Genomic DNA, 15,676 nt, shown 5'->3' with positions numbered 1-15,676 from the left:
TTTGGAATGTGGGGAAATGTCTTTGGATGTTCCCCTAGGGCTTTAGGCATTTTTTCAATATTCAGCTTATTATATGGTGTTTAATTAATGTCTCCTAGCTGTCGCAAAAACATTAAAAAAACGTTTTTCAACAACTACTTTTTCATTTTTGCAAAGGAGATGCTGTACAAAATGTTTATTAAATAAAGGGCAATTAGTGGAACTGAGGGGTCCCAATGGAAGAAGATGATGGTTAACATATCTGGTTAAACTACATTTGCAAAAATACATCAAAGTATAATTTGTCCAGTGTAAATTAATCTATAGATCAGTAAGCAGACTTACATGCAGCATTAGATCGAATCCACCATAGCTGAACTCTTTTACAAATGAGTTCTAGACAGTCACTGAAGATAAACATTCCGTAATGATATAGAACCTATTCGGCAATTGGTTTTGTCAGATCTTAGATGGGCAGAATGGTTCTGTTAAATCAATGCTTTAATTGCTCAGCCCTATCTCTTCACTTGGCTTAACCAGTCGTTCCAGCATTTCAAACTGGTTTTTGATGCATGGAATTTAAGGTCTACGATTTAGACTTTAATACTAAACCATTTATGAGCCCGTTCTCTGTTAAGCCTAACTGACCAACTTCGGCACAGTTGAAATAGACTTCAAACCAAACCAGGGTGAGATTTGTTGGGAATTCATGGTTGGGGTCCATTACATATCTTGATAATACGAACAAGATAAATACTACGAAGTTCAGATGAGACGTCTCATTCTAGTTTCTAGGTAGTGATAAATAAGCAGTTATTTGGCTGTTAACATCAAATTAAAGATGCCTCCGCCGATGACTTGAAAACCTTGAGGACTTGTTCAACGTGGTGGGCCGTGTCGGGCGGATGAGCCTCCATCCTGGGTCTCTCCGGTAAGATCCACCGACCGTCGGTTGTCCTTACCATCCCCTTGTTCTCGTCCTGCCGCCAAAAAGGCGGAACGCCGTAGTCTACCCTTAAGAAGTCACAGCTCTTGTTAACAAGAGCGATGTCTCTCTTGGTTGCCAAGCAGAAGCGTCGTTCCTTGCCGTGATAGCCGTCGACGAGATGCAGATGAACTTCGAGATTGTGTGCACAAAACAGATCGAATGTGGGCTTCAGAAACGGTGAATGCGTATGATCCAAAGCAAGTTCCAACCCCACGTGTGCATAACTCCAAGGGAACGACATCACCTCTTCCATGTATTTCTGAAACTGAAATTTCTCATTTGCAATGACTCCTGGCACAGTAGGCACCTTATCGTGCACGTTGATCACTCTAAGAACCTTAACACCGAGTTCGTCGCATCTCTCCTTGAACTTCAGATTTCCGACTCGGGGTCCGGCGAAGGAGAACACCGTGATCGGAATTCTAGCCTGAATGTGCCCGCTGTCTCCAATGTTGAGTTTCATCTCAGCAATGTCATAAGCGCTTAGTAATGCTAAAGCAGCTCCAAGGCTATGGCCTGTGATTGTAATACTCAACTCTTCTCCTTTGTATCTCTCAACCAAACGCTTAATTTCAGCTAGTATTTGCTCTCGGGCTGAGAATGAGCAGTAATTGCACTTGTGTTCTTTCTTCGTGTACAAGTCAAAGAAGCCCGATTCGATCTTGATTGATGGGTCATCACCGAAACGAGCCGGATGAAGAATGTCTTTCAGATCATGGATCCATTCGAGGTAGGTCACAGTGCCTCTCCATGCAACAAGGATGTCGCGTCTCCCCAGACGCTTAATCTCTTGCTCGTCAGTGGCGACGGCGACGTAGCCCATCCAGTTCGCGTGGGGGCTCCAGACGCTGCTAATCTTGGCCTTCTGGAAGAAGTTTGGAAGGTTGATGTTCGTGGTTGCATAGACGTATCTGCTTACTTGATAGCCCAGATTTGTCATGTAAAGCTTTTGGAAGAAATGGGCACCTTGGTACTTACAGGTTCCGCAATACTTGGAACGAGGATCGAAGTCGAAGGAATCGTAGCAGGCTTGAGCGAATTCTCCGTACCGGATGATCTCCTTGCGAAGAACAGGATTCGTGGGGTCTAAGAGTCCTTCCCAGTCGTTACAGCCTTGAATTTCCTGCCAAATTTCTCGCAGCGACTTCTCTTCCTCCATGACCAACTTCTCAGCTTCCTCGACGACTATTTCCTCATCTGAGATGGAGGTCAAACTTGAAACTGATGAGCACTTTAGTGACGTTCTTGGCTTCAGTGAAATGGGTTTCTTGGAAATGATAAGATTTGGGGTTTGACTGAGGTTCCATCCTGGCAAAGATGGAAAGAAGCATTTTGGCTTAGTAAAAGATAGAGAAGGAGAAGCCATGTGAGGATACTTACTTTTTCTGGAGGATTCTTGATTTTTTTATATATATGAGGAAAACTCACAGCAAATATCTATGTAGATTCACAACAGTTGGGGTTGGGGAAGGGGGAGGGGGAAGACCAGGGGCTTAAAGGTAGAAATGTGGGGATTGACTGTCAAAGCCTTTTTTTTCTCAGTAGAAAGTTTTTGGCATCTGATATGCATGTTTGATATTTGTAAGAAGAAAAAGAAAAAGAGTTCAAATCAGTCCCCCACAACATCTCGTGTATTGGAAATATTTCCGGATGATTATATCATTATTTCTGATATATCATTGGGAGATGTTTCCAATACACTGTGGAGATGTGCTGTGGGACGTTGTGGGGGGCAATCTAGTGGGGGACTGATTTGATCTCGATGAAAAAGGAGAAGAAACAACAAAAAAAAAATCTTTTCTTTCTTTCTTTCATCATGGTGCATGCTGAACAATCGAGAAAATCAGTTAAATTAAATTAACTATGTTTGATTGCAGTGTAATTTTATTTGCATTAGTACAAATACATAAAAGTGAAAATGAAAAGAATGCAAATTTGAGTTTAGTTTTGTTTTGGGTTTTACTTCATTCTGTTTCAAGTTTAGTTTTACTTTAATTTGTATTGCAATTATAAACAAAATAAGGTAAAATTTGAAACAAAAATAAATCAGAATTTACACCTAATTAATCATTTCCAACTACCTAAATTTATTTACATTGTGACCAAACACAGCCTTGAGAATTTGAATGAATGAATGTGGTGTTAGGTAAATACGTGGGATACCAAAGCTGTTTGTCTCTCTCTCTCTGTCTCTTTCTCTCATTGCACGGGCGTTGAAGAAGTATACGGTGGCCACTATTGAGAGGTTCCCATTTCTACATTGAAAAGGTGAAGAGAGGAAAGGCACATGCACTTGATCATGAGCAACAACTTGAACCCCAGTGGCAGTAGTGGTGACTAGTTATAGGCTTGGAGGCAGGTTGGGTCCAGATTCTATCATTCTCAATGGCATTCAAATTAACCCGTATTCAAAATGTGATTCTATTCAATTATATTCCTGTTTATTTGGGTGGACCCAAACATATGGCTTATTTGATTTTGATCCCAAAAATTTGGTTTCAAGCTGAAGCAATCTGTGTTGTCCCTTTTAACTACTTGAGTACTGGTCTATGGTTATAAATACGAAAGTGATCAATAATATATACAAACAATAATGAATGAACTGTCCCTGAAGTATCACCAGCAAGCAATTAGGACTCGTGAATGCTTTCATACTAAAATTGATTACAATCTTATTTTAATTAGACTCGCGAATGAACAGCCATGGACACATAGACCACGTATGCATGTGGTTAACAGTTAGGGCATGTGTAGCCAATATATGAGCGGCTACATTACCAGTACGTGCAACCCAATTTATTGAGCAGTGAGAGAATTATCTAATAAAAAGTCTGCAATCTGTGATCAATATGTGAATCTGCTAAGGAGCGTGAGAGCCAAACTCTAACAGACTTGTAGTCACAATTGTAGAATCTCTCTCAAGAATGATGGAAGAGAGCCCCAATTCTAAAGCAAACAAAAGGGCCGCATGAGCAAATTTAACTTCTAATTCTTCTGGGGAAGCTTTAGGAACTTTAATGGATTTGCCATAAATAAAAGCTCCTGAGTGATCACAGATCACAACACCTAAAGCCCCATATAATGACGACAAAGCACCATCAAAGTTGATTTTATGCATAGGAGGGATAGGTTTCTGCCAAAAGTGGGAGGAGTCATTCAGCCTTGAGATGATAGTATTAGAAATATCCACATTAATCAATATAAAGCATCGAATCTCCTCCAGTTGAGACTAGGCCTTGAAGATAACTGTCATAGATTCAAAAGGTCAATTTTTCATGATTGTTTTGCATCTAGATTTCCATATTTGCCACATGAAAATGCTTCCAATAGTAAAATATGATAACTGGCTTTCATTAAAAGGAGAGTCAAGTTCAAACAATTAAATAGCCAATCCTGTAGACTCCAATCTATATGTTCGTCAACTTTTAGGTTCAAACATGAAGCAAACCAAACTGATCTGGTCATTGAACAACCAAAAAATAGATGGTGAATGGTTTCAATAGTAGTGCCACATAAGTGACAAGTAGGGTCAATTCCAGTAATATAGTTAGCCAATCGACCAGTGCTAGGAATGGCATTCGTTAAGCATCTCCAAAGAAAGAATTGTACCCATAGTGGCAAATGTTTAATATGCCAAAAGCTCTTCCACATTACTGTGCCAAAAGCATAACATGCATTAGAATAGTATGCAACATCAGATCATAAGAGAGTGTATATGGAAGACGTTGTAAACCTCCCATGAGGAGCAAGTGTCCAAACTAGCTTGTCATCAATGTCCTCCACATTTGTTGGTAGAGGTAAGGTCTTTATGAGTTGCATCGTAGAGGGATTAAAAAACTGAGAAACTTGTTCATGCACCCAAGATCTAGTGTGAGGGTCAATAAAATATGCCACACGTAGTACAGGCATCTCATGAGGTAGAGAAATATTGGTTCTAGGAGGAGTCCAAGGTTTAGGCAACCAAGGATCAGCCAAGGCATCTATAGACCAACCGTTCCCAATACACCATTGACAACCACGCTTAAGATAAGTTCTGCATTTAAGCATACTCGTTCAAATGTAAGTCATTGTGCTTTTGGAAGAAATGGTCCACAAATTCTTTTCTTGAAGGTATTTGGACTCCAAAACCTTTACCCATAGATGTGAATACTCAGTAAAAAATCTCTAGCATAATATAGAGACAAGGGAAATATTGAGACGATGGAAATCTTTAAAACCTAAACCTTCTGTCAATTTAGGTGTAGTAATATCAATCCATTTGTGCAAATATAAATGTTTCTTATCATCAGAAAAGCCCTACCAAAAATTGCGGGTCAAAGATGTAAGTTGCTGACAATGGGAAGATGTGAGCAATTTTGTGGCCATGATGTATGTAGGGAGAGTAGACACTGCACTATGAAGCAAAACTGCCTTACCTACATGAGAAAAACAACAGCCTTTCCATCCTTCCAATCTTGATTTGACCTTTTCAATCACCCTTGAACCATCATCTTTACAAATCTTAATGTCATGAAGACTACAACCCAAATATAGTCCGTTACCCCTCATTGTTTTAACCCGAGAAAGGATGTTAACATTCAGCGATAACATCTATGGACATTAGAGCTAAAAATAGATGGATGATTTATCATAACTGATTTGTTGACCTAACCAAGAACAAAACATGTCTAGAATTTCCTTAATTCGGCTGAGTTCTTACATAGTTCTCCTTCCAAAAATTAGAATATCATCAGCATACATTATGTGGTTAAGCACAATTCCACTTGTCCCAAGTTTAACCCCATGCAACTGTCCATCTTCAAGGTCCCGTTATAATAGTTTGGATAAAACATTATCACACAAAATAAATAAATAAGGTAAAAGATGACAACCTTGGCATAATCCTTGATGAGGTTGAAATGGCTAAGAGGGAATCCCATTCAACAGGACAGAAAAATAATCAGTAGAAATACAGTTCAAGATCAAATCACAAAATTGTTCAGAAAATCCTCTTAACCATAGTGCATGCATCAAAAAAGGCCACTCCATTTATCATATGCCTTGCTAAGGTCTAATTTCAAAATAAATAACCCTTGTTTGTCTTTCTTTTTCTTTATAGAGTCAAGAACTTCAGAAGCTATTACCCGATTGTCTATAATTTGTCACCTCAGATTGAAAGCATTTTGCATTGGTGATATGAGACGGGACAACATACTTTTATCTATTTATGTTGCAGTAATGTGTTTCTATGTATAGGTTTTAAAAAATTATCTTCTATATATATATATATATATATTAAGATTAAAATTAAATAAAATCAACATTATATTCATTTTCCCAGTTGTCATGACTAGCTAGCTATACCTAAATAAGGCGTGCATGCACCCTTCTTATATTATTTTTGCTGTCACAGATTGATGAAATTAGAAAATTTCGCTTGCACTATGTGTGACTGAAAATGGATGCTCACTATAAGGTTGGTAGGGTCATTATTGGATGAAGAAGTTGGGCCAACCAGCAAATTCATCCTTTTATTTATTTATTTATTTGTTTATCTTTTTATGGAAGGTGAGGGTATAGGTGAACTGATTTAGCTATGGAGATAGGGATTAATAAAGAATGCATGATTCTAACAGGAAATAGGAGGGGTAAAAAACAGTATCAGCTACCACCTACCAGCATCTTGTACAAAAAATCTTCCAAATCTTTAACGAGAGCATCTATTGACCATTCCAGAGATTTGTGAATCCATTCTCCTTGGTAATGTTTCCCACTTTTATTACAACGAGGTGAGGGGATTCATTACCACCCCGATTTGTGGAACTATATATATAGTCGCATAGCTGTAGTACTGTGAAGCTTAAAATGATTCAGAACATCTTTCAGGATGAAAGATAATAAGAGATGATACAGAACATCCCTCTCCCTGCAGCTTCAAAATGGAATAAGTACTCTGCATCACTTTCAAGGATTATTTTTAAGACACAAAGCCTCCTACACGCATGTAGGGCTGTTTGGTTGGCAACTAGGTCCGGAACCTTTTTAGAACCATGTTAACAGTGCGTCAAAACAGATTATCCTGGTCTACAACCATTAAACCCCCTATTGCATCACCTATTAATTTCTTTAGGCTGCGTTTGGAAACGATGCAAATAAGTGTGAATGTAAATATGTAGAGTGTAAAACGGTCCATATAAATTATAAATTTGGATTAGTTTTGCATTGACAAATTTATCTACTCTTAGCTGTAATGGATGCAAACACTAATTCCAATAAAGCATATGTCTTTTTTTATAAAAAGCCCACTTGAATGCAAATTTAATTCTTTTTTATTGATGTACTTTTGTATCTTATTATCAATGTAAATATGCATTTTAAAATGTATTTTCTGTCATTTGTCAATGCGTAAATGTAATGTTGCCAAACACAAGCAAAAGTGAATCAGAGTGAAAATTTACCCTGAACTGAGATTTATACTCCATTTGCATCGTTTCCAAACGCAGCCTTAAAAGCAGTCGGACACCAAGCATGGAGGGGAACTCCAAACATCCAAATCCACCAAGCAACCTGTAGGTAGGGGTGTCAATTGGACTGGATTTGGTCCAATTTGATCTAGTCCAATGTGAATCCATTATAAATGGACCAGATCCAATCCAATCCAATGAATATTTTGGGCCATTCTGGACTAGTCCAATTTAATGTCTGGACCATCCAATCTATTTAAATTTGCTTTGATTTAGATTGGTTCCAACCCAAACCTGGTTCATTGACACCTATATTCTTATCTTATAATAATGGACCAGATATTGACTTAATTCAACTTAATCCAATATAAATATATAACGAATGAACCAAATCCAACCCAATCTAATAAATATTTTGGACCAGATTGATTCAATCCAATATGGTCCATCTAATCTGTCTAAATTGATTTTGGACTAAACGGATCCAATTCAAAACCGGTCCACTGACACTCCAGCCAAGTTTTGCTCGAATGCAGAGTTCCCTCTGCTTCAATCGCACAAGTGAGGAAAACTTCTGGACACTAGCTGTAGGTAGAACCGAGCGATCAAACAATTCCCGAGGAAAACGTCATGCTCCCAACTCCCAAGTGCCCTCCTCTAAGATGGCAACTCTGAAACTGCCATTCTTAGGCAATACAAGTAAAATTAACTTTGATGGTTTACAGGGGTTTTGATTTGTCAAAGCTTATTTTTCTGGTACCTATCTTTCTCACGTTTTTATAGAGTTGATTCTAATCTAATGATTAAAGCAATGTTTTCAAATCAACCCATCCATCAATGGAACCAATTTCGTCTGTCTCCGCTTGTGGAGTCAGTAGTTCAACCATCCGGGTTGAACGAGCTGGTATTGGCAAGCATTTCAGTTTCCGGTATTGGGTTCCATTTCAGTTTCTGGTAATGGGTCCCATTAGGTATCATTAATTGAGGTTCCAAACCCCATTCTAAATTTAATGATAAATTAGTAAAATAACTTTAGATTTAATATTGATTTTTAAAATATCTCTAATTTTTTTTTTAATTTTTAAAACTTTAGGATTTCATAATTTCATTTCAAAAGTATCCTTAAATTATCATAATCCAATACCTAAAATACTCCTAAATTCCTATAATCTTATTTTTTAAATATTCACAAATTAGATTATTTTTAAGTGATTGTCTTGGAATAGAAAAATTTTGGGGATTTACTCCGATGAAGAATTTTATATATAAAATAATAAAATAAAATTGAAAAAATTATAATAAAATGTATACAACTGTTTATATATTTATCATGTTATACCGTATTGGTCCATGGGCTTGGACCCCAAAGCTTGGCATGGCCCGGTTACAATACCAGACAGGCCGTACTAACCCATTGGTGGCCCAGCCTATGTCTGAAATTATACCTGTGATTGTCAAATTTAAGAGATCAAATCAGCCCCCCACAACGTCCCACAGGACATCCTGTCATGCATTGGGAACATCTCCCAATGATAATATAAGAAATGATGATGTCATCATCGAGATTCGGGAGATATTCCCAATACATGGCGGGAGTGTGCTGTGCGTGAGATGTTGTGGGGGGCAATCTTGTGGGAGATGATTTGAACTCCAAATTTAAAGGAAAAAAAAAAAAGATGTTAACTGAGGTTGAGCAACAAATATAAATCAAGATCACTATAAAGTAGGGTGCAAGGCTGGAAACTTGGTTTTGCTCCCCACTCCAACTGCACAACACATTATTGTCATTTATGGAGAGATGTTTCTAATGCACGGCTGCACTGTGCTGTTGGAGGCGCTCTAATGAGAAAATCCGGATTTGTAAGACTGACGTTGGAAGTAAGACCAGTCAGGTGGCCAATCAAAAGAGGGTCAGTCATCTCATGAACGGTTTGGATCAGCCACATCATCCCTCCACATGGCAGAGATACACTTAGATTGTCTAGGAAAACTTCCTACTTGACTCCATTAGGCAATCTCTTTCCATATAATTTTGTATGCATCTGTATTTAAGGATTTTTAATAAGTTCCTTTCCTTTTATTTATACAATAGTGAGTAAGTTTCCCTTGACTTGTGGCAGATTTGGCTAGCAGGTTCGCGCTCTCACTTGGGGTTAGGCTGGGCTTGGAATGTTGGGTTGGGCCTTATGTAAGCGGAAGATATGGACAGATCGTCAAGTATCTAATTTCAAGAGTTTTCATTGTGGAAGTTAAGCCAAACTGGATAAGACCATACATGTAAAAGACCTAGCAATTTGGTTGGGTGGGTCGGGTTCGGATTGGGTCAATACTTTGCAGGTTGATTTCAGGTCGGGTTGAATTTTGGGTTGGGTCAGCACATGTTAGACCCTAACATTAATTGTTCGGATTAGGGTTGACCCATGGGTCAATTCGGGTCGTCTCTAAAAATAATAGAAATTTAAAAAAATAAAAAAAAAATACATGAAAAATGTTAAAATTAAAGGATTTAAGCTTAAATTCCAAACATAAAATAAAAGAACTTGAACATTCAACAATTCAAAGAGCAAACGATAACGAGTAAAGACTAAATGGTAAAGATGAAAGAGAGAAAGATTCTAACGATACATAAATAGTCCCAATTAGACCTAACAATCAGGTTGACGGTTTGACCCATAACCCAACCCAAAACCCAGTTTTTTCAAGATTTGATTGGGTCGGATCATTCTCAAATTCAGATAGCTAAATATGAGACCCTAACCCTATTGTTTCAGGTCGGATTGGATTAGATTTGCGGGTTGGGTGAACTTTTTGCCAGGTCTACATGTAATGTATGCCAAAGTTTAGGATAACAGGTGGGAGTCCACTTAGTGGGTCCACTTGTGGGAACATCCCCTCTAAGCTTTAGGTCTTCTAGAAAAACAATATTTCAAAGATCAAAACAATGATTTATTTATCTTATTACCTATACAAAAGGGAGTCTATTCCAACATATTTCAACATAGCCCAATTGAAGATGAGCTCATTCAACATACCTCAATTCCAGTTTTGTTTGTTAATTGGGCATAAAAAAGGGGAAAAGGGTAAAAATAAAAATGGACCAAGGGTGAACCCAAGAATCATAGATCTTCATATAAAAATTAAATATTAACTTTTGTAACCACTTTATACAATTAGCATCTAGGATTCTATTTACTAGTAGAAATAAATAATTCCAGGAGAAGGGGAACAAGTTCCAGAAAATTTTATCACAGATGAGCTCAATATTTCTACAATACTAAGTTACCAACATGCATTCTTTTGAGTTGATCTGTTTTTCTAGTGAAGGTGCGTTCACTGCTACTGCAGATGGACCATATCTAATTGGTGGAGTTGTGGATTTGGAGTTTTTTGTCATATATAAATTAAAGCTATTTTGTTTGCTATGGATCATAGGGTTTTTCTAGGGTCTTGATAAAATATGATTCTCAGATAGCTGTGTCAATGCTTCAAGGGTCATCTTTTAATTTTTCCTATAAATGTTTGGATCTTATGGATAATATTTTGGCTATATTTGGTTCTGTGGGAGATTATTTAAAAACTGTCACATAAGCACGTTTATTGTGCATGAAACCACTATTTGGTTTCAATAATTATCAAATAAACACTAAAAAATGTAAATGCTTGGATTTATGTGCATGAGGCAATTGGGGAAATGTAGAATTTTTGTTTCTCCCAATGCCCTAGCGATTCCTGAAATGAAATGTTTATGTGGCAAATTTTATGGGGTTTTAATCTGAGGTGTAAAATAAGAAACATTTAAAGTAGTTCCCAACCAAACAACAAAAGCAAGAAATGTTTAAAGTTTTTCAAATAAATCTTTAAAGTAATAAACACCCATCTATAAACGCCCACGGAACCAAACACATACTTTATCTTGCCTTTGTTTTCCGAACTTCAATTCTATATCTTTTTGGTATGTAAATAGGAAAGATAATATGGTGGCTCATGCTAGAGAGGCCAAAACTCCTGGCGAGGATAAGTACCTCAGCTCAGCTGCTTAACTCATAATAAAGGAGCCTCTATCCCTAAAGAATATTAACCTGAAAAAAAATTAAAATATTATTTGCTTATTTTTAAGCAATTTTTGTTAGAATCTCTATTCTTAAGGCTGCATTTGTTTTAGGTGTAAATTCAGTTTTATACCAATGGGAAATGTGAATCGGTTTAGTTGTTGATGGAAATTGGGATCGATAGATTTTGAAAATTTACACCGACTATGGTTGGTTGTCAAGGTGTAAATTCGGTGAGCTGGGATCTACTAACGAAACCTGAGATGGGAGCTACTGTAGTCAACATAGAAGGAGGAGGGAAGCAAAGGAAGAAGAAGAAGAAAAAGGAGGAGGAGAAGAGAGGAAGAGAGAGAACGAAACAGAGATAGATAGAGAGAGAAAGGTCGGAGGTGGGTTCACAGATTTGCCGCTGCAACTGGTTGCAGCGGCGGTGATGGAACAGAGAAAGAAAAAAATGGGGGGGGGGGAGAAGAAGAAGAAGAGAGAAGGAGGAGAGAGAGAGAGCTAGAGAGAGAAATCTCATACTGCCGCTGCAACTGGGTTTTGCCGCTGCCGCCCTAGGTTTAGATCCGCCCAGGGAGAGAGAAATCTCATATTGCCGCTGCAACTGGGTTTTGTTGTTGCCGCCTTGGGAGAGAGAAATCTCATACTACCGCTACAACTGGGTTTTGCCATTGCTGCCTTGGGAGAGAGAAATCTCATATTGCCGTTGCAACTAGGTTTTGCTGCTGCCACCCTGGGTTAACATTCAGATCCGCCCTATGAGAGAGAAATCTCAAACTACCACTACCGCTGTTGGGTTTTCCTTCTAAATGTTTGACGGAGACGCATCGGTGCCAGCGAGAGAAAAAACGATAAGAAAGAGACGTTAGTTTTACACAGACAATTTTGATATATATTTTACATCAATTATCGGTGTAAAAAAAAATTAAAAATGAGTTTTACACTGATTTACGGTGTAAAATTACACTCTTTCCAAACATGTGTAAAATCAAACCGGGGTGTAAAATTACCCTGGTTTGATTCTCCACCCCAAACAAACGTGGCCTAAGGCTCAGTTTAGAAGGAGTACAAATACAAATATGTATTTGTATTTGTACTCTTTCCAAATTAAGCCTAAGGCTGAGTTTGGAAGGAGTACTAATGCAAATATGTAAAATGCAAAACCTTATATTTTGTATGTATTTATGCTGTACATATTTGCATTTGTACTGTTTCCAAACTGAGCCCAAGGCTCCGTTTGGAAGAGGTGTAAATTCCAGTTCAGCACAAATATGCATCCCCGGATTTACAAGCATTTGGAAAGAGTGTAAAAATGTGTTGAAGATTGGTACAAATATGCAGTTTTGTCAAAAAATGCATTGATATTGAGACAAAGGTTACTTCTATTTTTTCCAAGCAAATTTTGCTCTCTTAAGCAATCCTGGGAAACAAGCCAACCAATTGCGTTCATCATCACAACTTTATACAGACCTCAATCGAAGTCCGACGACAATGGTTGCTATTGATGTCTGATATTTGTCGTCGGTGACTTCTGTGTCTTCAAGATTTCTTAAATCTATATCTAGATGTGAGCTCCTGCCTTCCTCATTGCAATTGGACTCAGATCTGAACCTAGAAATTCACCATCATAGCTTCATCTTCAACAGTAAGTCCAGATATTGTTAGATATGCTTCTTTTGCCTCCGATTTGGATGTATAGCCACTAATGTTCGATTTTTGTGGTTCTTTTTCTTCATGTTCGTTTCACTTCTCCAAATCAGGCTTCCCCTCACTACATCTACACTTTGACTGATAACGTATCCAACCTCTTTCACAAGTTAGATTCAATCTGATTTAAACACCATTCACAATAATTTTTTAAATGAACTTGTTTTTTAGAAAATTCAAAAACTTATTCATGTTTTAATGAAATTATTTATATTAAATTTTGAGTTATCAAATTAGAATAAATTGTTAAATTATTAAATTATTTATTTTATTAAAAATATTTATGTTTGTTATTTTTATCAATTATTTGCTCTCAAATAATTTCCACTATTTCAAATTCTATTTATATTATTAAGTTTTAATTTCTTTGAAGAAATTATCACATGAGTCCCCGCTAGTCTATATATATACTAGTCTATATATATTTTCTTTGAAGAAAATATTTGGGTGCAAGATTCCCTCTAGAAGTATTAGGTATTGCCACCTAACATGGCTTATCTCTCTTTTTTTTTCCTTTCTTTTTATTAGGAAACTAACCAACCCCAACTTTCTCCTAAATTATCTCTATCTCTCCCTAATTCCTATTTATCCTATCCCCCACTTTTTATCTATATATCTAAAGAAAGTTTCAATTAAAACATTTAACAATTATTTGAAAATTATAATGAAATTATGTGATAACTTTAAAATATTTATTAAAAACACAAAAAATAATTATAATAGGTTTAATAATATTCATATTATTAATAAATTTATATTTTTATGAAATTCATAATGAAATTATCTAATAACAATATAAATTTTAATGTTATGGATTATTCAATTTAATAACTAAATAATATTTTAAAAACATAAATAAAAATTTATTAAATAACAAAATATTAAAAATAGCTAAATCATTATGTAACAAAATATTTAAAATTACATAATAAAATTTGAATAACAAAAAAAGATTAAATATTTTAAATATTATTTAAATATTTAAGTAATGAATTATTTAACATAACTAGATTTTGAATAGTTAAAACAACAAAATTATGTAATAAATTTTATAAATTTTCTTAAGAGTAGAATAATAATTATAATAGATTTCATAACTTTTGAATTAATAATAATTTTTTATTTTACAAAATTAAAAAGGGATTATAATTATTTTATATTTAACTAATAATCCATAAATTTTTAAATTAATAATAATTATAAAATTAGGAAAAAAATCTACAAAAAAATATTCTCCAAAACTATTTAAATAATAGTCCATTATTATTATTCAACTTAATAATTATTAAAAATTTTAGGAAAATTAAATTAGGAAATTAATCTATCAGAAATTGTTTCAGATTTATTTAAACAGAAATCCATTATTATTGTTTTAATAAGTAATTATGAAATAATTTAGGAAATTATTAAATCTATCCACACCTATCTAGACCACTTGGTTGACTTAAACCATACTTGGTTTTAAATTAATGAACAAAAAATTATTTACTTTTAGTTAAAATTAATGTTATTTATCATAACTACATTAATTTACTATAATTACATCACTTTGATTAATAGTAAATAATTTTTGCTTAAAAAGTAAATAATTTACATTAATTCACATTAATTTATTGTTATTGTAAATAACTAATTTACCATACATTTTTTCTAATTAACAACAATTTCAATGATTTTTGGAAATTATCATAAAATATTATAATTTATTGTTAGTTAATTAGTTATAGAAAATTATTAGAAATGTAGGGATGTCAATTTTCACTATAAAACTAGGGCCTACCTTGCCCCACCCCGAACGGGGCAAGTTTTCTCAAATTTTAAATAGGGATGGGGAAGAGACAGGGTGGGGATGGAGAAAATATTTTGCTCCAAATCAGGGATGGGGTTTGCATATAATTCCCCAAACCCAATGCTAAATTAGTAAAATATCATTATATTTCATATTGATTTTTCAAATATCTCTAAGTTTTCCTCATATTCTTATAATCCTAGGATCCCACAATTCCATCTACAAAATGCCCCCAAATTGTCATAATCCAATTCCTAAAAGACCTCCAAATGTGGGATCATATCTATCAAATCATATATCCTATTTGTAAAATATCCACAAATTAAATTATTTTTAGGTGGTTGCCTCGGGATGGGGAAAATTTGGGGATTGCCATCCTTAACAGGGAATGGGTGCCTTGCCTCGAACCCGCCCCACCACCGTGGATGGGGTAGGGATGGGGTAGAGTGTCTTGACTACGGACGGGGGTGAGGGACAGGGAGGAGTGCCCCATCCCGTGCATCGCACAGGCCCCTGCTAGTATATACTAAAGTAGAACATGCCATGTCAGATGGCTCTCATTGCACCATTACCCCAACAGAGCAATTGTAGAGGGGGTTCAAAATTGCCTTTAGAAGCCCATGGAGTTGCCACCTGAGCCTGCTAGATCTCCCTTTTCTTCTCATTTTTATTAGGAAACTAACTATCCCCCACTTTGTCCTAAATTATCTCTAACTAT

At 35.9% G+C, this 15,676-nt stretch overlaps 1 pseudogene across 1 annotated transcript; it reads right to left on the bottom strand.

Annotated features, from left to right (window-relative positions):
• Nucleotides 1-653: 653 nt before the first annotated feature.
• LOC104589956 (phospholipase A1-Igamma3, chloroplastic pseudogene) lies at nucleotides 654-2,745 on the bottom strand (annotated as a pseudogene). Its single transcript, XR_016078723.1, has one exon. The product of XR_016078723.1 is annotated as a phospholipase A1-Igamma3, chloroplastic pseudogene (transcript).
• Between the last annotated feature and the right edge of the window lie 12,931 nt (nucleotides 2,746-15,676).

The sequence above is a fragment of the Nelumbo nucifera genome, chromosome 7 (assembly GCF_055504915.1).
Source record: "Nelumbo nucifera cultivar China Antique chromosome 7, China Antique-T2T, whole genome shotgun sequence".
In the NCBI taxonomy this organism is placed as follows: Eukaryota; Viridiplantae; Streptophyta; class Magnoliopsida; order Proteales; family Nelumbonaceae; genus Nelumbo; species Nelumbo nucifera.
Note: the sequence above shows the minus strand (reverse complement) of the source record. Positions and strands in the feature narration are given on the sequence as shown.